This window comes from Strix uralensis, chromosome 11 (genome assembly GCF_047716275.1).
Source record: "Strix uralensis isolate ZFMK-TIS-50842 chromosome 11, bStrUra1, whole genome shotgun sequence".
NCBI lineage: Eukaryota > Metazoa > Chordata > Aves > Strigiformes > Strigidae > Strix > Strix uralensis.
In genome coordinates this window covers 2,120,901-2,138,854 of record NC_133982.1, presented here as the reverse complement: position 1 = coordinate 2,138,854, position 17,954 = coordinate 2,120,901, and the positions used below count along the sequence as shown (strand labels likewise).

General features: G+C 47.2%; 2 non-coding genes and 1 pseudogene across 2 annotated transcripts; all 3 read right to left on the bottom strand.

Annotated features, from left to right (window-relative positions):
- Positions 1-5,039: 5,039 nt before the first annotated feature.
- On the bottom strand, positions 5,040-5,113 carry TRNAI-AAU (transfer RNA isoleucine (anticodon AAU)). The gene has a single exon. It is a non-coding gene; the product is annotated as a tRNA-Ile (tRNA).
- Positions 5,114-5,220: 107 nt separating this feature from the next.
- TRNAM-CAU (transfer RNA methionine (anticodon CAU)) lies at positions 5,221-5,292 on the bottom strand. Its single transcript has one exon. It is a non-coding gene; the product is annotated as a tRNA-Met (tRNA).
- Positions 5,293-11,951: 6,659 nt separating this feature from the next.
- LOC141948432 (olfactory receptor 5AP2-like) lies at positions 11,952-15,914 on the bottom strand (annotated as a pseudogene).
- Between the last annotated feature and the right edge of the window lie 2,040 nt (positions 15,915-17,954).

Here is a 17,954-nt window from a genome sequence, read left to right as displayed (position 1 = left end):
CTGCTTGTGTTATGTGTATTAATCTGACAAACGTGGTTTGTAATACATGGAACATAGCTGTTGTTTCTTACTTGAAATTTCTTGAAATTACTTGAAAATTCTTGAAATTTCCTTTGTCAACGGAGACTGCTAGGGATTACCTGAAGACACCTGGGACAAAGAAAGATGTGAAGCCTAGAAAAGCCTGAAATAGTGCTCAAGTTGCTCCAGAGGAGTCATGACTTGTCTTACAAGCCAGTGCTTCTTGCTGCCTCTTTCCCTAGCATCCATTTTGATATGTTCATGCTAGTTGTAGCAGCAGAAAGTCTGGTTGACTGAATTAGGAGGTGACTAGTGCTGAGGTAGGTCATATATTAGTATCACTGAGCCCTGCAGTGATGGTAGCTTACACTGGAAACCTGAATGTCTGTCGGGGATATGTTCTTGTACTTTATGGAACTGGTGGTTGCCTTGTTCTCTTCATGTGCATGCTTATGTGGGTTTTAGCACCTTAATCTGAAAAACAGTTTGACCTATCACATAGCATAATCGCACCACGTTTAGTCCTCCCAATGATGCTAATGTGATTATTCGTTTATAAAGTGTTATAGAACCCTTTGCTTAATGAGGCGGGTTAAATGCAGAGGTTATGCCAGATAAGGGAGAGAATAGCTTTGTCATTTAGTGTTAAGATATATGCAAGTCGCTAAAACAGGTAAGTGGGTTTGTTAGAGCTTGAGTGTTGCTGCTCCTCATTCCAGAGCATATCTGGGTAGTGAGTGTGCCTGCGATGGCCTTGGTAGCTCAGGAGCTGTTCGTGAAATCCATTTCCCTAATTAGGAGAAAGTGCTTCCATTCTTTGTGGAGGTGTTTCCTAAGCTGGAGACCTCATGAACCTGATTCAACAGGTGCTAAAATATCTTCCTGACCAAGAAGAAAAAAATGCTGGAGAGTACAATATTCTTTGGTACAAGTTTTTGTGCAGAATATTAAAATGATGCTCAGGTAATCCTACTTTATAGATTCCTCTTGAACAATATTGCAGATTATCTCTTCTCCACCCCCCCCCCCTCCAACTAGATGTAAGGCTGTTGTGACTTAAGGAAAAATGGTGTGGTCACAGCACGTGGCAGTCAGGAGAGGCTGCTCCAGTGTGGGCTCTGCAGGGACTGCAGTTCCTTCAGGGAATACCTACTTGGTCTGGCAGGGGCCTCTCTGGGTGTCTGCTGCAGTGTGGTCCTCCCCACAGGCTGCCCGGGACAACCTCGGTCAGGGTGTCCCGCACGGCCTGCGGGGGAATCTGCTCCAGGGCCACGAGTATCTCCTGCCACTCTTTCTGCTCTGTTTGGTGTTAGTGGGATTGTTTCTTGCATATTTCTTTTCCTCACTCTGGGCAGCATTTTGTCCTTTCTTAAATACGTTTTTACGGAGGTGCCACCAGCTTTGTTGATTGCTCAGCTGGGGCCACCCCTGCAGCACCAGCCCCCTCCAACCTTGCCATGTAAACCTGATACACCCTTCTGTGGAGATCAGAATTTTTTCAAGGGTGGGAGTTGGAAATGGGAATAAAGTAGCTCATGATGGCTTGCAGTACCACACCTTGAAACTGTGCTGTAGGGAAGGTATTCGAATGAGATCACTTACTGTAAGAAAATGCACCTTTCTGCGCCCCCCCCCCCCCCCCCCCCCCGACCCAAACCCCAAACTGTACCACACCAACTGGGAAGCTGTAAGTTGAATTTGCCGCTGAAAAAGAGCAGCTTGAAGGGCTGCTTTTTCTCTTCAAAGAATTGTTGTGGGTACTTTTTGGCCATAGAACAGGAGTGAGCAGATGAGATGCAGCTGAAACCTCCTCTGTGCAGTATATTGACCTTTCTTGAGAATAAAAGTACTTAACAAACATGGTTTTTGCCGGTATGCTCACTGCCTCTTCTCTCTCTAACCAGTTCCATACCTGCATTTCTTTTATTTATCTTGCTGCAGCTTGAGATACCTCATATGTTACATCTACCCCCCCCCCCTTCAAGCCCCCACTGCACTTTCCATCTGCAGAGCAGTGCTCTGTCTTCCCTGATGCCCAGTTTCGCTGGCAGACTGTCCTGCTCTCCTTTCCCTGCGGCGTAGCTGGATGGAAGTGCTCAGTGCATGTTTTTATTTCCTTGTCCTTCAAAACGGCAGCAGCTGGTGAGGTACCCCTGGAGCTTTTGAGCTTTTGGAGCCCCTTGATTGAAGGGATTCTCCACTGTGGCACCACGGTGGGCACGTTGGGCTGCCCCCCTGCCCTGCCTGCATGCCAGTGCAAGCAGTGTGGGCAATAAAGAGGAGGGACTGGAGATGTGTGTGTGGCCACGTGACTGGAGTGTTGTGATGGAGGGACACAGGCTGTCTGGGAAGGACAGGCCAGGAAGACAAGGAGGGGGAGTTGTCCTTTATGTGAGGCAGCAGCTGGAGTGCCTGGAGCTCTGCCTGGGGGTGGGTGAGCAGCCCCCCGAGAGCTTATGGGTCAGGATGAAAGAGGTGGCCAGTGTGGGTGACATTGCAGTAGGTGTCTGCTATAGGCCACCTGACCAGGAAGAACAGGTGGAAGAGGCTGCCTGCAGACAGTTGGAAGTGGCCTCACATCCACAGACCCTGGTCCTCATGGGGGAGTTCAACCAGCCTGATAGGTGCTAGTGGGACATCCCAGCAGGGTGTAAACAGTCCAGGAGGTTCCTGGGCAGCATTGATAACAACTTCCTGAGCCAAGTGGTAGGGAAGCCAGTGAGGGGAGGTGCTCTGCTGGACCTCATACTTACCAACAAGGAAGGGCTCACTGGGGATGTGAAGGTCAAAGGCGGCCTTGGCTGCAGCGACCATGAGGTGGTAGAGTTCAGAGTCTTGAGGGGAAGTAGCTGGGCAAAACTCGAGATCACAATGCTGGATTTCAGGAGTGTAGAGTTTGGCCTCTTTAGGGATCTGCTTGATACAGTCCCATTGGTAAGGCCCTGGAGGGAAGAGGGGCCCAAGAAAGGAGGTTGATATTCAAGGATCACCTTCATGCTTGAGTGGTCCATCCTGACACACCTGAGCTGCATCCGATACCTGAGCTCTGACTGCATCCCTGACACCCCCTGTTAGAGCCACGTTCCCATGTCTGACCCCCACGCCCATGTCTGGCCCCTCTCACAACTTCATCCTTTCCTCCAGGCCCTGCAGAGCTGAAGATGCTCCTGTGGGGTTGCAGCGGGGCACAGCAGCTGAGGTGCAGCACCTTGGGCCAGGGGCTGTTGCCCACAGCACCTCAGCCTCAGGGTCCTGGTGTACCAGGGGTTGAGGTGGCACCAGCCCTGGCGGTGCTGGGGGCTGTGGGTCCCCTGAGGCTGGTGCAAGGAGCACTCTGGAAGGGACAGGGTAGGATGTGGGATTGCATGGGGGGTGTCAGGGTCAGCCAGGCTGGAGAGGAGCAAGAGAAGCTTCTCCTGCCCTTACCAGCTAATGCTGGTCTTTCCTGCTTGGTTCCCTCCCACAAGTGTGAGGAGAGGGAGCGATCAGACCGGGCTTTGTTGCAGGAAGAATTGTGACGGGGAAGGCGAACTCTTCCTGTTGGAAAGGTGTCTGTGGGGTGGCTCTCGCAGGGCATCCTCCGTGGGTGCATCCCTCAGGGCTGGTGGATGCAGGCAGCCTCCCCTCCCATGAGACAACATTAGGTTGTGTGTTTAAAGGCTCATCTCCATGAATGAAAAGGAGCAGAGGAATGAGAGGTGGAGGAACCCTGGGAACCTCCACAGTGCCAGGGATTCCCCGACCTGGCTGCTCCCAGGGCCGTCCTTGGGCCAGGAGGTGGCACCCATCACAACAGGCAACTGGGGCAGCTCTCTGGATCACCTCTCAGACTGGGGGGGGTGACTGCCTTGGGGTGAGGGACACATTATGGGATGGAGGGGAAGAGCATTTTGGGATTGTACAAGACTTACGGGATGTTCAGGGTGGGGAAAAGGAGGGACCAAAGTGGTTTGGGGAGCCACATATATAGGAAAATAGAGGGATAAGGATATGAAAGGGGCTGTGTATCACCTGTCTAACTACCCACCTACCAGTTTGGGGTGTATGTGCCTCCTGGGGATACACGCTCAGCCTTGCTGCTGGCTGAAGCTGGAGCCACGGCAGCCTCGGCCGTGTCGGGCTGCTGGATTTGGCAGCACCTAACAGAGCATCCCCCAGGTGTTACACAAAGTGTGCTGGTACAGGCTCACAGCAACAAAGAACTACTAGCAGTGTCTGTGGCTGGTGGCATACATTGACTCTAACAATAAATGTTTATTATGGCCAAAACTAAAGGGAGAGAGAGAGACGAAGGAGGGGAAAGGGAAACCTCTCAGCAGAGGCCAACTGGCGTGAGGAGCACTGAGCTCCCAGGTGAGCAGCAACCTTGGTCTCCCCGCCAGTGCAGCAAGCTATGGTGAGGATGATGGTAATGATGTATTTTCCATATTTTGCTTGATTGCGTTTGTGATGCTATTAGGGTGCTTAATCAGGTGCACGCGTTGCACACTGGCTGGTCGCTGACTTTCTGTGCAAGGCTGTTTTTTGACAATTCGTCACTATTCAAATGGGCGCAGTTGGCTGTAGCAAGCAGGGAAGTTTGTCCTTGAATACAAACGAAAACCTTCAAAAGAAGGAGTAGGGAACACACTGGGGGAGACTAGAGGGTGAAGCTCTCCCAGGGGACCATCCCCCAGGGTTGAGAGGTGTGGGAGCACCTCTTAGTACAGGTAGGGAGGGCATGTACATGTGCCTCTAAACCAGCAGTGCAGAAGCAGCATGGAAGGGAGCAGAGTGGTGCAGTGGAAGCATGCTGGGCTTGTAACTCAGAGGGTGATCCATCTTTTCTGCCAGTCAGCAACACTTCTTTTTATCCTCTTGGTTGGTTTTTTTTTGGCCTGCTTCCTTGGACGCGCCCGGGTTGCACGGCTCCGGCGAGGGCCCTGCGGGGATCGCTGCCTGGCGCTGGGCAAGACAAAAGGGAGGAGCGGAGGGGAAGACGGAAAGAAAGGGAAAAAAAAGAAAAGGAGATGCATGTCTGGCCCGTACGGGGATCGAACCCGCGACCTTGGCGTTATTAGCACCACGCTCTAACCGACTGAGCTAACCGGCCGCTCTGCGCCTGCACCCGCCGCGCCGCGCACAAGTGCCGCTCCGAAGGGGCGGGGCCGCCCTGAGGCCGCGGAGAAAAGGTGCGGGGCGGGCGGGCAGCAAAAGCACTAGCAGAGGATGGTTTCGATCCATCGACCTCTGGGTTATGGGCCCAGCACGCTTCCGCTGCGCCACTCTGCTGAACTGCTGCATCACTTCCCGATACCGCCCCTCATCCCGCCTCCCGCCCCGGCCGGGGGATGCCCCGGGGGTTCCTGCCCGCGCCCCGGCCCGGGGGATGCGGCCCCGCGGGGGTGCCGAGGGGCTGGGGAGCAGCGGCGGGACCCGCATCCCCTGGGAGGGGCCGCTAACAGCGCTGCTGGCCCCCAGGCTGGGTGACGAACGAACACGCTGCGGCGCGCGGCTGTCCCAGGCGCTGGAAGAGCTTTGACCTTCTTCCAGGCACTGGAGATGAAGTCCCCCACCGTGTGGCTGAAACCTGGACAGAAAAAAAGCCCATCTGGGATGTTATATTTCTTGGCCAGCGGGGTAGGAACTGCCATTCACCTGTTGGCTACAGAACCGCAGAACCACAGAATCGTTCCGGTTGGAAAAGACCCTGAAGCTCCTCCAGTCCAACCATGAACCTCACCCTGACCGTTCCCAACTCCACCAGATCCCTCAGCGCTGGGTCAACCCGACTCTTCAACCCCTCCAGGGATGGGGACTCCCCCCCTGCCCTGGGCAGCCCATTCCAACGCCCAACAACCCCTTCTGCAAAGAAATCCTTCCTAAGAGCCAGTCTGACCCTGCCCTGGCGCAGCTTGAGGCCATTCCCTCTTGGCCTGCCGCTGGTTCCTTGGCTCAAGAGACTCATCCCCCCTCTCTGCACCCTCCTTTCAGGGAGTTGGAGAGGGCCAGGAGGTCTCCCCTCAGCCTCCTCTTCTCCAGACTAAACCCCCTGCCTATACACAGGATTTTGGGAAAACAGGCAAGTATACTGTGGGGAATGTAAAAGAATGAATGTGGGTGTATTTTTGCACAAGTTTCTCAGAAATTTGGGGGCCTGGTTTGCAAAACTGCTGGCATTTGAGAGATTTAAATATTTCTGGAAAGAAACAAAAGAGAACATAAAGCCTGGGACCTGGGCTCCTCAGCACATCACACACCTCATACTGCATCAGTGTATTCACACCAGCTCCACGGGAGCAAGACTCAGGCGCAAGAGGAGGACACCCTGTCAGCGCTGGGGTTTGGCTCCTCATTTTGGAGGAGAAGTTGAGGCTGTCACACACGTGCTTACCCGGCACAGAGCCTGTTTGGCCTTGTGGTGGGTTTCTGGCAACAACTGCCTGTCTTCCTCCCTCTTCATTCCCACAGCCCATTTCCAGTGGGTGCAAGGAAGTGAGGTGGACCTCTTGGGGGTTGGTGTTATGCCACAGCAGTGGTATACAGATTTTTTGGCTAAGCCCTTTTTTCTTCTTGTGACCTGGGATAACAGTCCCCAAGGACTGACGACCCTCTCAAGAGGTTCCCATCTTGTAGCACACCTCTGCTTCAGGCATCTTGTTGGATTTTATTGGCAGACGACTGCTAGCATCCAGTCAGCGGTGTAACAGCCCAACCTCATGGTGCTGACAAAGTCAGGCCTGTCACAAGCCAACCTGGTGGCTTGGTCCTGCCTGCTTAAGCCATGTGGGTGTGCAGGACCTGCTAGGGCACAGGGACAAGCAACAGCAACGCACCATCCCACAAGTGCTTTGCCTTGATCCCCCAAGGAGGTCAGCCAAGCACCCAACAAGGGCTTGATAGAGGTATTAGCTAGTCTAGCTCATGAGGCACTTGCTGCCTCTGTGGTGAGGGTTTGACCTTGTGCCATGGGGGTACTGAGGTGCCATGCTCAGAGAAAGGGACCTCTCATGTTTAAGCCATGTTTGACTCCAAGAACTGGGCTGCTGCAGAAGATGCAGATGGCATATAAGGGCATACTTTTTGACCTTGGAGACAGCCAAGCAGTGGAGCAGGTCATGCAGGGAGGTTGTGCAGCCTCTGTCATTGGAATTTTTCAAGACTCAGTTGTATGAAGCCCAGAATAATGTCGTCACCCCCAACAGCTGACCTTGCTTTGAGGATGAAGTGGGACTAGCGATCTCCTGGGGTTCTCCCACAGTGTTGTTCTGTCTCAAGAGCTGTGTCAGTATGCTCTGCTCACCTGTGGCATCTGCAAGAACCTGCCTGCTCCTGCAGCCCTTGCCCATACCTTTCCCTTGGAGCTGCAGAGCTTGCCCTGCCTCTTCCCCATGGAAAACCCCACATTCCCCATTCCTCCACACTTCTCCCACTTGCTGGATTGGCAGCCCTCAGCTTAAATTTGAGTCACCATATAGCAGATATTTGCAATTTTTGCTTTTCAAGACCGACAGGAGATGGGCACACAACATGGAAAAACACTTGGTGAAGTGAAAGGACCTGTGTTTCCTGTTTAAAGTGTGGGAAATTTCCCAAATGTCCATGATTTCATGTATATTCTCCGTTCTCCAACCCATTCCCTTCCCAAAAGCCCCTCCCAGTTCCATACCTAAAATTCACTTCTCCCCAAATGTCCCTGCTCAATGTTCTGGCCGCTTGACATGTCCTGACACACACTTACCTATGCAGCCCCTCAAAAGATGATTCTCCTAAGTTTTCTTTTTTTTTCCCCAGTCTGGGGCTTTTCCTAGCACTCCCTCCACTCCTTTCACTCACACTGTTGAGGTGCATTAGAAAGAGCCCAGGCAACACAGAGGCAAGGACACAGCAAATGGGTATGTACTCACATTTCCAGCCCAGGTGGTCCACCGACCAGAAGTCCCTCACCCCCCTGCAGTGCCTTCCCTTTGGTAGCGGGTGGCTTTTTCCCATGGCACAGCCTCATGGCCCAGGGAAACCCTTCTTGTCAAGGAGTCCTTTTTAAGGCAAGTCTTCCTGGAGGTGCCTCATGTTTTATCACTTCACTGCTGCATCTTGAAATGTTGTTTTCTCTCATACCCATGTTCTCTCATACCCACTGCATGAGTCGGTCTGGAGTTGTACCTCTCAGATACGGTTTTGAGCTGTTCTTGAGTGATTCTTCCTGGTACTGTTTGCAAAGAGTTGGAAATAGCAATACTCACTTCTGATTGTAGGATCACCTTGGAGATATTTGAAAGCCATCTGGGCATGATTCTGGGCAACTGGATTTAGGTGGCCCTGCTTGAGCAGGGGGGGCTGGACAAGGTGACCTCCAGAGGTCCCTCCCAACCTCAACAATTCTGTGATTCTGTGACATCACGCAGTTGGATCCCTAACCACCCCCACACAGCCAGAGATGTATCACGCTCATCTCTCCAGAAAACTAACGGATAGAGGGCCATGTACCCTGGACCCAGTTTCCTGACACTCTCCTGGTATGGCAGCTGGAGGTCTTTTGGGTGCACTGCTGTGCACATCCCTTAACTAAGCTGCATTATAGGTGTGACTTGAAACATCCTTGGCTGCCTGCAGTCCCCAGGGTTATCTGTTACATTTGGATTGGCGAATATAACCAAAATAAGATGTAGGACATTTCCAGCAGCACTAGTTATCTGTGTTCAAGCAGCCAAAGTAAACTCCTCTCAGTTGTTCACTCCTTAAAAATTGCTGATTGTATTGACTAGATGTCATAAAGTCTGATGGGCCTGTCGTTGCTGACTTACATATACCTACAGTTGGATGTCATAATCTTGAACTGAATCCCATTCCTATATCCAGTCAACTGAATCCCTCTCTTTACTATCTGGTTAGAGGAACTGATTACCATGGGATGAACTATATCAATATGCCAACAATCTGTTGGCATATTTTTCCTGAAAATATGCACAACTTTTTTTTCTGACTTTGCTGGAATTTTGTTACGAGTTAGGTTTATGTATGCTGGAGTCACGTGTTTTATTCAGTGATTTATTTTAGATATGCTTGAAAGCTCACCATTGTGCAGAAGAAGGGAAAAAGGCTTAAACATTTTATAGTTAATGTACAGATTTTATGGCTTATTTCTGTAGTCTCTGTAATATTTTGAACAGTTACATTAAATATATTCATTTATTCATTATACAGATTATGTACATTACTCAGTATTTTCCAACAAAAGCTGAATTGTTTAAACCCCTCACCTACTTTGAGCAATGCATTAATTCTTTGATTTTTAACCTTCAAGTGTGACCAACTTTCAGGGAATCAGTGAGTCTATCTAGGCAGAGGCACCTTGCTGAAGAATTGTCTTCTCCCAAGTGTCTTCCTCAGACACTTACATGAGTAGAAGTAAAGTTAACAATAATTATGTTAAAATTGAAATTTAAAATAAAGTTTAAATAACAAAGTGTGAGTCTCCATTTGAAAGTAATGGGAGGAGGAAAACACCCTTTGCTAGATGCCTTGTTTGACTTATTAATCAAGTCTGTCTTGATGGAGAGGAAGGAACCCCAAACCAGATCTGACCATTTGTTTTAGACATCTCTCAGAGGATGGATATATCACCTTCTGAAGACAGCTATCTCTTTTTATTATCAGGCATGTAGTAGCAGCATGTCATTTGGGTAAAAAGTCTATAGTTGAACAGATAAATACAGGTGAAATTAATCCTGCTTGAACTACAGCTCTTCAGAAAATTAGAAATTCACTGTGACGTTTCCAAAACTAATTTTTGAAATGTGTCCTGGACCCACACTGAACAAAGTATTTTGTGCAAGGTAAGGAAACCTGGTAACAAGTCAAAGAGACATTCACCATACCTAACTTCAGACATTTGTAATCCAGTGGTTTAATTGTTGTTGGCCTATCTAGTGACTTTTAAAATGCTCTGGAGTATCCAAGATATCTGCTTAAGACTGGCAAATATGATAGTGATCCACAGGAGATCTGTCCTTCTGGAACAACACTGGAGACCAGCCAAGATGCTCCTGGGTGTCTCAAAGGGCGCTAAAGGCCTATGTTTGTCAGTGGTTTGAGTTCTGGATTTCTACATCTGAGCTTTTGTCGTGGTTTGAACTTGGCCGGTAGCCAATCACCATGTGGCCAGTCATTTACTCCCCCCCGCCCCAGTGAAATAGGGGAGGGACAAAAAAAAAAAAAAGACATTCATAGGTTGAATAAAAAAAAATTAGCAATAGTAACAAAACAACAGTAACAATAATAAGTCCAAACAGGTAATATACAGTAGTTGCTCACCGACCAGTGACCGGTATGCAGCCCACCCCCAGCAGTGATCCCGGCACCAGAAGTCCTGCGGGAAAGCGAAACCGAAACGACAGAGCATGACGTCACATGGTATGGAATACTCCAAGGACCCAGCTGTGCTTCCTCTCAGCCCAAGGAAAGTTAACTCTATCCTGGCTGAAACCAGGACAGCTTTTCATAGAGTTACTTGCCCTATAATCAAAGGAGAGGAACAGCCACTTCTAAGGTGTAATTCGTCATAGCCTCAAAAGTTCAAAATGTGCAGATAAATCACAATATAGAAATGCCTTTTTTCCATTTAGTGAGTATGTTGGGAAACTAGGTGACTAACACACATGCAGAGTTTATCATGCAGATGTCTAAGTCTTAATGGATATCCATTATAGTAAATAAAGGGATACAGACATTTCTGGGCCTGGCTAATTTGGCCTGTTGTAGGTATAGTCTATGGGACAGCTCGATGTGTATTCTTGAGTTTGGAGCTCTAATTAATTTCCTAAACTTAGCCAAGGCATGAGAAAGCATTTCCTGGCTCGTACAGCTTTGTGATACCTACTCTTTCCTATATTTGCTAATCCTCTCTCCAGCTGTTCTCTCCCCCAGACCCCAGGGATGCTTCCCATTAGCCATTTCTTGCTCTGCTAACTGCTTTCAAAAGCTATATTTCCTTACTGTGATGGACACTCCGTTCCTATGTTGTCTCTTCTCCACTGCTTATTGCACTACTAGGCAGTTCACTGAAGTGTGAAGCTTTGCTAATCCCTATTTATTTTCTTTTTTTTAACCATGTTAAATCACAGAATCACAGAATCACAGAATCACAGAATTGTCGAGGTTGGAAAAGACCTGGAAGATCATCCAATCCAACCATTGACCTAACACTGACAGTTCACAACTACACCATATCTCTAAGCGCTAAGTCAACTTTACTCTTAAACCCCTCCAGGGATGGGGACTCCACCACCTCCCTGGGCAGCCCATTCCAACGCCCAACAACCCCTTCTGGAAAGAAATGCCTCCTAATATCCAGTCTAAACCTTCCCTGGCGCAATTTGAGGCCATTACCTCTTGTCCTATCACTTGTTACTTGGTTAAAGAGACTCATCCCCAGCTCTCTGCACCCTCCTGTCAGGTAGCTGTAGAGGGCCATGAGGTCTCCCCTCAGCCTCCTCTTCTCCAGACTAAACAACCCCAGTTCCCTCAGCCGCTCCTCATAAGACATGTGCTTATGGAACACACAGAGCAATCAAAATTCCATAACCTACAGAAGATTTCTAAACAGGTCTTCCTATTTCCTAATTGTTATCAAGGAGAATAAAACTATACATGCAAAATTAACTAATTTCAGGTTGGTAAAGATGGCCCTTTCCATTTATCTCCCCATCTCTTCACTGAATGTCAACAGAGTGTGGATTCCTCTTTGGAAGTTGTTGAAATGTTGTTGTGGGAGTTTTGCTTTCATTTTAAGGTTCTAATTGTTGGTCCAAATATAGACAGTATTTAATTAATTTTAGACTGGATGTCTACATTGTGTGTTCTTCTGTATGAGGAAGCAGTTCTTTCGTATATTGAACTGAAACCTTCTAGAGCATGGTTTATATTATCCAAAACAAGACATCCAAAATAGATCAGATGAACCACTCTTCATCTTCAATCAAGAGAGTCCAGATAACAATTATCATGGGTGTAGGCTAAGAGTAATCCAGAAGATAACATTGATAAAGAAATGGTCTATTCGCTATAAATTGAGTTTCAACTTATTCCAAACTGAATTTCGTCTGTAGTGAGGAAAAAGAAAGCAACCAGTCAGGCAAGAAGATATCATGTGTAATAATACACATACAATGACATTCATGGATTTATTTTGCTTACTTGACAGTGTTCACTACGTATTCGTGCTCTTTCTCTATACCACACAACAACTGATAGCAAGATTATTTACCCATTTTGTTTCTTTATTTATTTTTAAGATGTACAGCTATATATTTCCAAACTTTATTCAAATTAGCTATATTCTCATGCCATGTAATTATGTCTGAACCTGTAATTCATTAAGGATTATTACCCCTTTTTTTAAAACAGAAAGCTTCCCTTTGAAAGCCAGCAATTTGCTTGTCTGTTTTCACAGAGCTTTCTTTAATTTTTTGTTTCTCAGGCTGTAGATGAGAGGATTGACCAAGGGAGTGAGAATGGTATAAAAACAGAGAAGACATTCTTTGGACATATTTAGGTATTGTGATGAGGAAGTACATAGAGAGTTAATATTGACCAGTAAAAAAGAATCAGCAGAATAAGATGTGATGAGCATGTGAAAAAGTCCTTTTTCCTTTTAGTGACAGAAGGAATTCTCATGGCTTTGATAATGATGTAGAGAGAGGATGAGAAGGTCAGCAGAAATAGAGTCAGTGAGCACACCCCTGCCACAACAGGAGTGACAAGTTCTGCAACATGAGTGTCACTACAGGAGAGTTTTATCATTGGGAATGACTTACAGAAATGGTGTTCAATTTCATTAGGCCCACAGAAATCACAGAATCACAGAATCATTCAGGTTGGAAAAGACCCTTGAGATCATCGAGTCCAACCATCAGCCCTACTCTGCAAAGTTCTCCCCTACCCCACATCCCCCCACAGCTCATCCAAACAACCCTTAAACACACCCAGGGATGGGGACTCCACCCCCTCCCTGGGCAGCCTATTCCACTCTCTGACCACTCTTTCTGGGAAAAATTTTTTCCTCATGTCCAGTCTGAACCTCCCCTGTTGCAGTTTAAAGCCGTTCCCTCTTGTTCTGTCACTAATTCCCTGTGAGAAGAGACCAGCACCAACCTCTCCACAACGTCCTTTCAGGGAGCTGTAGAGTGATGAGGTCTCCCCTCACCTTCTCCTCCTCACACTAAACAGCCCCAGCTCCTTCAATCTCTCCTCACAGGATTTATTCTCCAGGCTCTTCCCCAGCCTCGTTGCCCTCCTCTGCCCTCGCTCCAGCACCTCAAGATCTCTCTCGTATTGAGGTGCCCAAAACTGGACACAACCCTCCAGGTGTGGCCTCACCAGTGCAGAGCACAGGGGGACTGTCACCTCCCTACTTCTGCTGGTCACACTATTGCTGATTCAAGCCAGGATGCCGTTGGCTTTCTTGGCAGGTAAATCATGGAAAGCGGCTTGGCGAGCACATCTGCCAACTCTTTCAGCACCCTTGGGTGTAACCCCTCCAGTCCCACAGACTTGTGTTCATCCAAGTGGTGTACAGGTCTCTGATGACCTCCTCTTCAACTGTGCTGACCTCAGTCTGCTTCCTCTCCCCATCTCCCAGCTCAAGAGGCTGGGTGTCCAGGGAACAGCCAGTTCCACTGCTAAAGACTGAGGCAAAGTAGGCGTTGAGCACCTCAGCCTTTTCCTCATCCTTAGTTACCATGGTTCCCTCTGCATCCAGTAGGGGAGGGAGATTTTCCCTAATCCTCCTTTTGCTGTTAATAAATTTATAGAAACATTTTTTATTATCCTTAACAGCTGTGGCTAAGTTGAGCTCTAGCTGTGCTTTGGCTCCCCTAATGTTCTCCTTGCAGAACTTCACTACATCTTTATAGTCTTCATGAGAGACCTGGCCCCTCTTCCACAGGTCATAGACTCTCCTTTTGTTCTTGAGATCCAGCCAAAGGTCCCTGTTTAGCCAGGCCGGTCTCCTCCCCTGCCTGCTTGTTTTCCGGCACACGGGAACAGCCAGCTCCTGTGTCTTTAAGACTTCTCTCTTGAAGTACATCCAGCCTTCCTGGACTCCCATATCCTTCAGGGCAACCTCCCAAGGGATTTTGTCAATCAGTCTTTTGAACAGGTCAAAGTCTGCCCTGCAGAAGTCTAAGGTGGCAGTTCTACTAACCCCTCTCTTTGTTTCTCCAAGGATTGAAAACTCAATCATCTCCTGATCACTGCACCCCAGACAACCTCCAACCTTTACCTCCCCCACAAGCTCTTCCCTGTTCACAAGCAGCAGGTCCAGGAGGGCACCTCCCCTGGTCGGCTCACTCACCAGCTGTGTGAGGAAGTTATCCTCCACACATTCCAGGAACCTCCTGGATTGTTCCCTCTCTGCTGTGCTCTGATCCCAGCAGATACCCGGGAGGTTAAAGTCCCCCACAAGAACAACAGCAAGTGACCGTGAGATTTCTCCCAGCTTTTTATAGAAAGCATCATCCACCTCACTGCTTTGGTTGGGGGGTCTATAGCAGACGCCCACAGCAAGATCTGCTTTATTGGCCCTTAACCTAATCCAAACACTCTCAACCCCGTTATCACTGTACTTGATTTCTGAGCTGTCACAGCATTCTCTTACATACAGGGCCACTCCACTGCCTGTCCTTCCCTGTCTGTCCCTCCTGAAGAGCTTGTAGCCATCAATTGCAGCACTCCAGTTGTGTGAGGCATCCCACCACATGTCTGTTATAGCTACTCTGTCATAGTTCTCGTGCTGCATCATGGCTTCAAGCTCCCCCTGGTTGTTGCTCATACTGGTGCATTGGTATAGATGCACTTGAGATGAGCTCATGAATCCAGCACTTTTTTGTGAGCGTGGGCCCCATTCCCTACCAGACCCTTCTCAGGTGCTTCCATGATTTCTAAACATCTATCGCTTCTCTCAAATGAAATGGCAGAGGGAGAGCCCTCACTAGTCCACCATCCTTCAAGCCTTGGCATGCTTCCCTTGAGCTTATTCCTAACAGACCCAGTTATCTCCCTCTCCCCCCCTCATATCTAGTTTAAGGCCCTGTCAATAAGCCCTGCTAACTCCTGCACCCAAATCCTTTTCCCCCTCTGGGACATGTGCATCCCACCTGTCCCATTTGTCGCCAGCAGACCAGGTGCCTGAGATCAGGAATGTTAGTATAGAATTAGATAGAAAACCACTTATCCAAGATGCAGCACCCAGCTGGAGACAGAGCTCGCCGTTCATATGGGAAGGATAGTGCAGGGGTTTGTACCTATCACAGGACATCACCTGTGGAGATAGCACTCTGAAGCTGCCAAGCAACCAAAGAAATAGTATTGTGTAAAACATCTGTTGACTGAAATACATCTGTCTCCACCCAGACAGCTAAGCAGCATCCTTGGCAAGGTATCTGAGCTGTAGTAGATTTCCAAGCAGGCCAAACTGCCCAGGAAGAAGTACACTGGGGTGTGAAGGTGGCGATTAGCCAACATCAGCACAATGATGAAGATGTTTTCAGTTATGATCACAATGTAGATTGACAGAAATATCAGGAAGAGAAGAGAAGAGAAGAGAAGAGAAGAGAAGAGAAGAGAAGAGAAGAGAAGAGAAGAGAAGAGAAGAGAAGAGAAGAGAAGAGAAGAGAAGAGAAGAGAAGAGAAGAGAAGAGAAGAGAAGAGAAGAGAAGAGAAGAGAAGAGAAGAGAGAGAGAAGAGAAGAGAAGAGAAGAGAAGAGAAGAGAAGAGAAGAGAAGAGAAGAGAAGAGAAGAGAAGAGAAGAGAAGAGAAGAGAAGAGAAGAGAATCCAGTTCAAGACCATTCCTGAAGCCCTCAAAGAGGATGAACTCTGTAACAACCATTTTGTTTTTCCACTCTTGCTTTCTCATAACTTTTGTTCTAGTGATAAAACAGGAAATGTTAGCACCAGTGAAGACCTTGACAGTTAAGACTCAAATAATGAAAGTTTCTTTACAGAACAGAGAAGCAAAGAGTAAAAATGTCTTTGCATTATCAGACCTCTCACCTGATTTCTATAAATATTTCCCACATACTAAGAGTCACATTACTTGTTACTCCATGTACTGAAAAGCACTTAAAACTGAAGTAACGCCCATGTTTCCTCTCCAGGACAAGGGTACTTCCTAACACATTTCCAGCCTGTGCAAGCAAATTAAAAATCAACTTTTTTCATTAGATGCCATCACAAGTTTTGCCATATTCATCTGTTGTGAAAAAAAGAAGTATTTGGTCTGATTGCTCCAGTAGTAACAGAGTCATATTTCCATTGCTAATATGTATTGACGCATATTAATATATTCACAATATGTAAGTAAGTAGCATGAGCTTTAATGCAGACATTTTTTTTTATTTGAAGGAGACTGAAAAAGAATCCAACTTCCATCAATGAATATAAGTATGAGGAACATCTATACCAACCTCAGCATATATTTGCCCTGCGAAAAACCCCCTGAACACACACAAAAGCACCTTCCAGTTGTCTAACCCTTCGGTCTTGTCAATGGGTAGAATGAAGGATTACAGATTTAAGGAGTTTAATTCACCCTAAAACAGAGTGAATCACCCTGTGAAAGTACCTATTTCTTGTCACTGAGAACTCAGAAAGAGTTCAGTTGCCAGACCTTAATCAGAAAAACACAGTTTAAGTTAATCCCACTGTCTATCATACTGCTCTTTTTTATTTTCCTCTCATGTGTACTGAATCACCTCATTCTCTAGATTTCCTTACAAATCCCATTTTCCAAAACTCCTGAGGCTTTGGCTGATCTTTTCTGGATTTGTTGAATACAAAAATACTAAAAAAATTAAAATATTCAGTTGCCAAAACTAGACACATTATTGTGGTTAAGGCTATCCCAGCAAAGGAACGGAACAGAAAATCTGCTTCTTTTTTCTTCTGTATAGACTCCTCTTGTCAGCTCTGTTTTTATCCAGATGTGTATGGAGTTGGGAGAGGTATTGGCAATACATTAATGGGGTGCATTTTTCAAGCCCACGCACCTGGCAACACAGATTCCAGCCATGACCCTTCACAGACTGGGAGGGAAAATCTTCAGCCCTGGGGTTCCCTAAACACATCCTCTACTACAAATACAACTTTGGTTGTTTTTTTTTCCAGCTCATTGTCTTACCAGGTCTAGCACTCTAATTTAGCAGCATATATTTGAACCATCTTCAGCAGGATTAATGTCACCTGCATCTGCATCTAAGGCTGACCTCAGACTCCTCTTACAGTCTCTCTTACCGTCTACAGAGAGAAGTGCGTGCTTTGGGCTGTAATCCATCCAATAGGTTTTATATATCTACTTTCTATGAGCTAAATCATCTGAGGAATGTAACTATTTATTTCCATTGACAATAGCAGGAGTTTAGGTATTAGCTCAGAAGTCAGCTTCTGCCATGCAGACTGCACCTCCTTTTTGATGTTGCTCACGACATTTAGGCACTACAGGGAGGTGACCAGACAGTGTAGCAGTGAAGGCCATACAAGGACACCTATCCAATAATTTACATCTGGACCACTTATGATAGCATAACTTTGTAAGACTTACGCATTTATTTCCACAGATTTAATTCTAAATTTTCCTTTAAAATCTTATTCATTCAAAACCCCAATTTTTAGCCAATTTGCCAACATCTAACAACTGAAAATGTTGGAAGTGTGTCCCGTTTCTAGGTCAATCAACAACTGTGTCAGTCATCCTCTGGAGATGTTGCTCAATCTTCTTTTTCTGCAGGGTGACTGTGTTTCTACCTGTGGTATCATAACGAAGTGAGATAGTTGTTCTGTGTCCTGTTTTTTAATCTCAGCTTCCTACCTTGCATTTAAGAAGTCCAGGTAGACTGTAATTTATTAGTCAATGTTTGGACTGCTTAGTCTCCAAGACCAGACAGAAACAGCTTGATGA